The 7,687-nt window shown below is 38.6% G+C and overlaps 1 non-coding gene across 1 annotated transcript; it reads right to left on the reverse strand.

The window, feature by feature from the left end:
• Positions 1-911: 911 nt before the first annotated feature.
• LOC127124044 (small nucleolar RNA R71) lies at positions 912-1,018 on the reverse strand. Its single transcript, XR_007803687.1, has one exon. It is a non-coding gene; the product is annotated as a small nucleolar RNA R71 (small nucleolar RNA).
• Between the last annotated feature and the right edge of the window lie 6,669 nt (positions 1,019-7,687).

The following is a 7,687-nucleotide window of genomic DNA, read 5'->3' on the forward strand; positions in this document are numbered from 1 at the left end:
AACAGACAAGGGTTAATATGCATGGTATGCGATGCACTGCTTGTTCAGTTTTAAGGCACCCCCGTTTTGAAAGGGAATACCCTGCAAATGAATAAGCATGAGATGTTGGATGCAAATATGCAGATGATGTTATGCAATGCAAAGGCATGTCAATCAGAATTGATGGATCCGCTTGAACATCTGTCAGGTTGCACTTCCTGGAGAGAAATTCACTAAGGAATATAATACAAGACCAAAACTCTGCTCCAGAAAACCGGGTTGGTTGGAGGTTAAGGTTTCCTGAATTTAGCCCACCCCTCACTGGTAGGTTCTAAGAACAGAAGTTCGTCAGCTTCAGCCCTTCAGTCGCGAATAATACGTTTACCAACTTCGTCAAATTTTGTACCCTGTTGTTACACCGTCTAGACTAAGGCATTATCATCCGGTAAATGCGAAGAACCCGTAGTACCGAAAATTTAGTAGATCCTTTAGCGGAACCCGAATGTTACACTCGTACACGCCTCTTACTCATCCGAATTAAGAAAGTTATGGTCGAGAATCGTGACCGGAGACCTCTTAAGGAATTTGCCCAGCCCTTTGACGAGGAACCTAGTTCTAGTATAGTAAACCCCCTCATTCCTGCCAACAATTTCGAACTAAAACCATCTTTACTGCAATTAGTGCAACAGAACCAACTTGTCGGTCTCAATACTGAGAACCCAAATCAACATTTAAAAGTCTTTATCCAACTGGCCGACACCTTTAAATCCAACGGTGCTTCACCTGATGCGATTCATTTAAGATTATTTCCTTTCTCCCTCAGAGATAGAGCACGTTCATGCTTGGATTCACTTTCAGCTAATTCAATAACTACCTGGGAAGACCTTAGAAGAGTATTCCTTGCTAGATATTTTCCCCCTAGTAAGATTGTTGTTCTTCGGAACCAAATAACTAGATTTACTCAAAACCAAGGAGAATCACTCTTTGAAGCTTGGGAGAGATATAAAGAGCTGTTAAGAGTCTGTCCACACCATGGCCTAGAACAATGGTTGATCGTTCATACCTTCTACAATGGACTCCATTATAACACAAAGATGAGCATCGACGCTACCGCTGATAGCGCGTTGATGAACAAACCTTACCCTGAAGCTTGTGACCTAATTGAAGATATGGCCCAAAACCATTACCAATGGGGAACTGAACGAGCATCAATAGAGAAAAAGGATACCCAATGTGGAATACATGAGATAAGCTCTATGGACATGATGCAAGCGAAAATGGACGCCTTATCCCTTAAGGTTGAACATATTTCTACAAACACTAACATCGCAGCGGTAGTCCACACAGAGTGTGAACTTTGTGGATCTAAAGGACACGAATTGGCGGAATGTAACCTTTTGAACAACCTGAACAACGACCAAGTAAATTACGCCCAAGGTAACCCATTTTCAAACACTTACAACCCTGGATGGAAGAATCACCCGAATTTTTCCTATAAAAACCAGAACTCTATTCAAAATTATGCACCTCAGAGACCATAAGGTTATCAAGCCCAAAAACCAAATCAAAATATGCAAGTTGTGCCCCAGAAGTCTAACCTTGAGAAGATCATGGAGAACTTTATATCAGGCCAGACTCAGCAAAATAAAGAATTCCTAAACCAGAACATTCACGTAAATGAACTGATAACGCAATTAGGTGTAATACCCCAAAATTTACCCTTCATTTTTCCTGGAAGCATGGGATTATGTTTTACACTTCATTAGCATCATATTAGGTCATACTCATTGCATACTGCATTAGTGACATGGAGATCAGGTTTTGATCGATCACTCCTTAACAGAAGGAGCCCACACAAAGCAAGATTGAGAATTGGACTTCATTTTCTAAGTATACAAGTCTCAAGGGTCTCAGGGGGGTCCAAGTATCTTATTATGGTCCTCAGTTCATCAGTGAAGGATTCAAAGCTATCAGAGTGTTCATCTTGATTTAATCAGAAATTAGGGTTTCATGGCTACCTGCAACAGGCAATGTTTGGTTGGAAGTAGAGGAGCTCATCCATGTCATGATTAGAGAGGCATCTTGGCCTAGGAAGATTCACAATTATCTCAAAAAGGTCCATTGGCAATCAGTGCAATCAGTTCTTGATCATTTTGCCCTAAAACTAGGGTTTGGTATAAAATCAGTTTATTTCTGATTCTTTGGGTGAAACTCTTTTCCATGGCCCTCCATATGTCTACAAGGGTCTACATACAAAAAATCAGCTCTTTATTTGAGCTAGAAAGTCCTTCAATTGATCAATGAAATCGGGAATCAGACAATTTGGGAAAAGTCAACTGTGGGGCCAGAAAAGTCAACTCCTGACATTTTGAGAGTGGAATCTTAAAATCCATGCCTAGGGGATCCTACATGTGAAATTTGATCAAGGTTGGATCATGGATTCATCATTTAATCAGGAATTGGAAAAGTTACTTAATTTGGAAATGGTTGACTTTCCATTTAGGGCAAGTTTTCATGATCGTTGTACTCACTTTAAGCCCATTTTGCATCAGGATAAAAGCTCCATTTGAAACTTTCTCCAAAATGAAAGTTGTTCCTTTTGTTCCAAGCTTTCTAGAGATATAAAGTTTTCTCCATTTGGATTAGAATTGAGAAAGTTATGCTTAGTCAAAGTGAGACATTTTTTTAGGACACTTAGAAAAATTTCTAAGTCCAAAATCTTCAAAATTTGTCAAGACTTCTTGGTCAGTTTTCTTGCACTTCAAGAAATTATTTGAAAATACTTTCTTCACAACAATTGTACCTTGCCATGTCCTCTTTCATATCCTTTTGGAATCATCTCATTTGGATCCATGGTTTGAGAGATACATTCATTTATAGTGGGCACCATGACTTGATTTTCTAGGCAGATATTGGGCCTGGCTGGCCCAATCAGATTTTCTAAGCATGCTGCACAAACCAGTCACGTTTTTTTACCTCTTTTGGCCATGCATTGGACATCCATTCACTTAAGTTTGGCCCAAAATAACAACATTTTACACCTCACTTCACACTTTTATTCTAATGAATAAATCACTTATTAAAAAGCCCATGAGAATACCTAATCCACCCTATTTAAGAAGCTGAAACCCTAACTCTAAAGGAGCATTGGAATTTCGTGGCAAGGAGGCAAAGCTTCACCACATTAGGTAATCATCTCTTCCATGGCCATGTTTTGATATATCTACGCTTGCTTACCATGTTCATCACCATTAATCCTTCCATTTTCATATTTCTTTTTCTTATTTAAAATATTTTCTTCGTCCATAAAATTACCCAAAAATATTTTTCAATTTTCTTAATGTTTTATTTAATTTTATATAATTTTTATTTTCGTAATTTTTAATATTAATATTGTATTTTAATTATTTATTCTAAATGGTCCATTTTAACACACTTTTTTTATTGATTTTATTTTTATGACTTAAAATTATTGTTAGCATTTGATTTTTGGGGTGAAGGTTGACGACTGTCTCATGGTCAACCTGACCTTTTCTTGGAATTTTATTTCACATTTTCAATTTATTTTAGATTTATTTTTGACCTAGTTTGGTTGGTTGACTTTTAATTTGACTTCTGTTTTACTTTAATAAATTCACATACAGATTTTCATTATTTTTAAAATCTTTTTGGGGGATGATGATTTCCTGACCCCACCTTATTTAGTTTAATTTTTCATAATTTTCTTGATCAATTTACTATTTATTCCTGATTTATTTCTAACCTAGTCTTATTAATTGACTTTTGGTTTGACCTATGTTTTGTTTTAATTAATTCACGTGCAAATTTTCATTATTTTTAAAATCTTTTTGGGGTATGATGATGTCCTGACCCTACCTTATTTATTTTAATTTTTCATAATTTTCTTGATTAATTTGCTATTTATTTGTTAGTTTTTAAGTTGACTTGAATTTTCCGTTGACTTCTTTATGATCGATGTTTGACTTAGGGATTGCTTATGACAATTGAAGAGATCTTTTGGTCCTCCCTTGCTCATCTCATATGCCATGTATTAGAGGCCTTTTACCTTGATTTTATTTGGTCCTTACCTCATTTCCTGATTAAATTATTCAGTGGATCCTTCGTGTGCATATTTTCATCTGTTTGATTCATCTGTTATCTTTTATACTTGTTTCTCTCATTCATGCTTTCTATTGCTTGTTATTTAACATGTTCAAACTCCCATGCATTGTTTAAATGCTCCATTATTTGATTCTTTGGTTTGATTATATATTGTTTATTTATCCGATCTGATTGATAATTGTTGCCTACTTGTATGATGTATGAGGCATATATTCTTATTGTTTGTTTGCCATGAACAATCCTCGTTCATAACAAATGTACCCCTCTCTCATAAAGTGTATAATATTTATTTCTTTATTTCTTTAGTCACCTGTTAATACAAGAATTAAAACGAACATCCGATAACCATTTCAAAATAAGATCAAAAGCTCGATCCAACGTCGAGTAATCATTTTCGAAACTTAACAAAACCAGCACGCATTCATCCATCCTCTTGTAAGTCGATTGCCTCAGGTATCGCCATCTACCTGTAAGTCGATTGCCTCCGTCATCGCCATCTACCCTTATCCGTAACTCCTCTATGTGCTCCATCCGTCGACTCTTGTTCCGTTTAGGTAGCACCCATTAGGTAGAACCCTTTGTATGATAACATAGGTAGAATTCCCTTATTTTTTGCATGCTAACATTAGGTAGATGTTCCCCTTTGCAAATCCTAACACATAGGTCCATATTGCATGACAACTCTAGAGCAGAGCTTCCCCACTTTTAGACCTTCCGTGCGTCTCCATCTTGTGGCATGTCAGTCTGTTCTATTGCAAAGAGGTAACTGCCTAAGACTTGATTCAGCAAGCTACGACACCTACTGCTAGGACGTGAACGCATTGCCCACTTTCCTTTGACACAGCTGGTGTCCCCTTTTGTAAGTCCATGTTCAGATGGCAATCCTTAACCCCTAGTTTAGTCGAACTAAGACAACTATGATTCTCATGTTCAGATGAGATACGTAGGCACGAGATGCGATGTCTTGCCGAGTTTGACTGACGACTAACAACTAATCCTTGTTTGCTTTCGCCCTTGCTGCGATTCTTTTCTCTCGCCCTCGTTGCGATCGAGACCTTCCCTTTCTCTTTCCCTAGTTGTAATCGAGACCCTTGTTCCCGTAGTTAGCCGAACTACATTTTGCTCTGATTCTCATTCCAGATGAGATACATAGGCATAAGACGCGACGTCTTACCCAGCACACTTCTCTTTAACCCATAGGTAGCCGAGCTACGAAGACTCTGATTCTCATACTCAGATGAGATACATAGGCAGTGGATGCGACATCCTTGCGAGTCATTTTCTTTTAACCTTCCTTTTAGTAAATAGTACTTTAGATATACCTACACCCTTTAGACTAGAACAACACTTATGAAAAGGGCTCCCTAGGAGTACCTAGGATATTTTGGGTGCTTAAAACCTTCCCATTGCATAACCAACCCCCTTACCCAAATCTCTGACATTTTTACTAGTTTTTGATTCGATAAAACTTTTAGGTTTTTGTTCGCTTTCTAACCATTCCTTTGGATAAATAGAAGTGCGGTGGCGACTCGACTTGTATGGTTTACCTTGGATTTAGTAAATATCTCTAATGGTAACGAATACCCCGCTACATTAGGGACCAAGGTTGATCAGATAATCGCTCATAACAAGATGCTTGAAACCCAGATCTCACAGGTAGCACAAAACCAAGCCCCACAAACTACACCTAGAGGACAATTCCCTGGACAACCTCAACTCAACCCTCGAGGGCAAGCTAACGATATCTCATTACGAAGTGGGACTGCTTACGAAGGGCCTCGTAACCCAACAATGAGCGAGTCCAAAGATTCTAAAGAAAATATACCTACCAACCAAGGAGAGGAACCGGTGGAACCCGAAAAACAAACCGACCAAGAAGGAGAAGCCAAGGATAAAACTTACAAACCACCACCCCCGTACAAACCACCAATCCCATATCCGTAAAGACTTAAACAAACCAAAATCAATAACCAATACCAAAAGTTTATAAAATTAATAGAGAAGCTTCATGTAGATATTCCTTTCACCTAAGCCATCACCCAAATTCCATCTTACGCCAAATTCCTCAAAGACATCTTAACCAACAAGCGTAGGCTTGACGATCCCAAACCCTTGGAATGCAATTTCATTTCCGAGAATAAACTTTCTAAGAAGGAGAAAGACCCTGGGAGTTTTTCTATACCTTGCATTCTAGGGAGTCATGTGATCGACAAAGCTTTCCTAGACTTAGGCGCTAGTGTGAGTTTAATGCCATTAGCTGTGTGTAAAAGGTTAAACTTAGGAAGATTACAACCAACTAATATGTCTCTCCAATTAGCCGATAGGTCTGTTAAGTATCCTGTAGGAATTTTGGAAGACATCCCAGTTAGGATCGGTCAACTTTATATCCCAACAGACTTTGTGGTCATGGATATCAAGGAAGACGACGATATCCCTATCCTTTTAGGTAGACCATTTTTATCAACAGCCAGAGCTATAATAGATATTAAAATAGGAAAATTAACTTTCGAAGTAGGGGATGAAAAGATAGGGTTTATTCTTTCAAAGTTTCTGATGGCACCAGTCATAGGAGACACGTGTTACGCGATCGATATCATAGATGAATGCATAAGGGAATTTGATCAAGAAGAACCTGTGATTGAACCATTTTCAAACCCGGATGAAAAGGATGACGAGCTAGAGGAAACGGAACCTCACACTAATGAATGTTTGGATCTTACCCCGGACCTTTCACCAAATTCTCAAAAACCAGCTCAAGAACTTAAGGAATTGCCCAAGAACCTAAGATATGAGTTTTTGGATAAATAAATGAACCGCCCAGTAATAGTTAGTGCCACCTTAAACCAAGACGAGACAAACCAACTCTTGAATGTTTTAAGAAGATACCCCTCTGCCTTAGGATACAACATCTCCAATTTAAAAGGTATAAGCCCATCCTTGTGTATGCACAGGATCTCGCTAGAGGAGGATTCAAAACCTTCCAGAGAGCATCGAAGAAGGGTCAACTCTGTAATAAGTGAGGTGGTAAAGAAGGAAGTCCTTAAATTGCTAGAAGCTGGTATAATCTATCAAATCTCTGATAGTAAATGGGTAAGTCCTGTATATGTGGTACCCAAAAAGGGAGGAACCATTTCTTTTGGTGGTTTAATTACTTCTATTGCTAGAGCATTAAATCTCAACGCTAAGTTAGCAACCTTAGAACCACTCCCTCACCGCACCATTAACTTAAATTTTTTGAAGGATATGAAATTATGCAAGGTGCGGCGAACAGGTGGTTATAACCTCATGATCCATGGTGTAGCTATACCCAGTGTTGTTTTACCTTGCTCTCAGCGTATACATGTGCGACATGCAAGGAACTGGATGTATGATCTCGATGCTCCACCTTTTATCAGTCATTTGCCACCTAATGTTCCTATGGACGATGGGCAAGGGACCGATGATGAGTATGACCGACGCGACCAGTCACCTGCTCATGATATTCCTACTGCATCACCTATACACACTGCACCTTCTTCTTCTGACCATTTTGCAGGTACCGCTCCCGGTTTTTACATCACTGAGGAGATGTGGCGTGAGCACCTGG

Source organism: Lathyrus oleraceus, chromosome 2 (genome assembly GCF_024323335.1).
Source record: "Lathyrus oleraceus cultivar Zhongwan6 chromosome 2, CAAS_Psat_ZW6_1.0, whole genome shotgun sequence".
NCBI classification, from domain to species: Eukaryota; Viridiplantae; Streptophyta; class Magnoliopsida; order Fabales; family Fabaceae; genus Lathyrus; species Lathyrus oleraceus.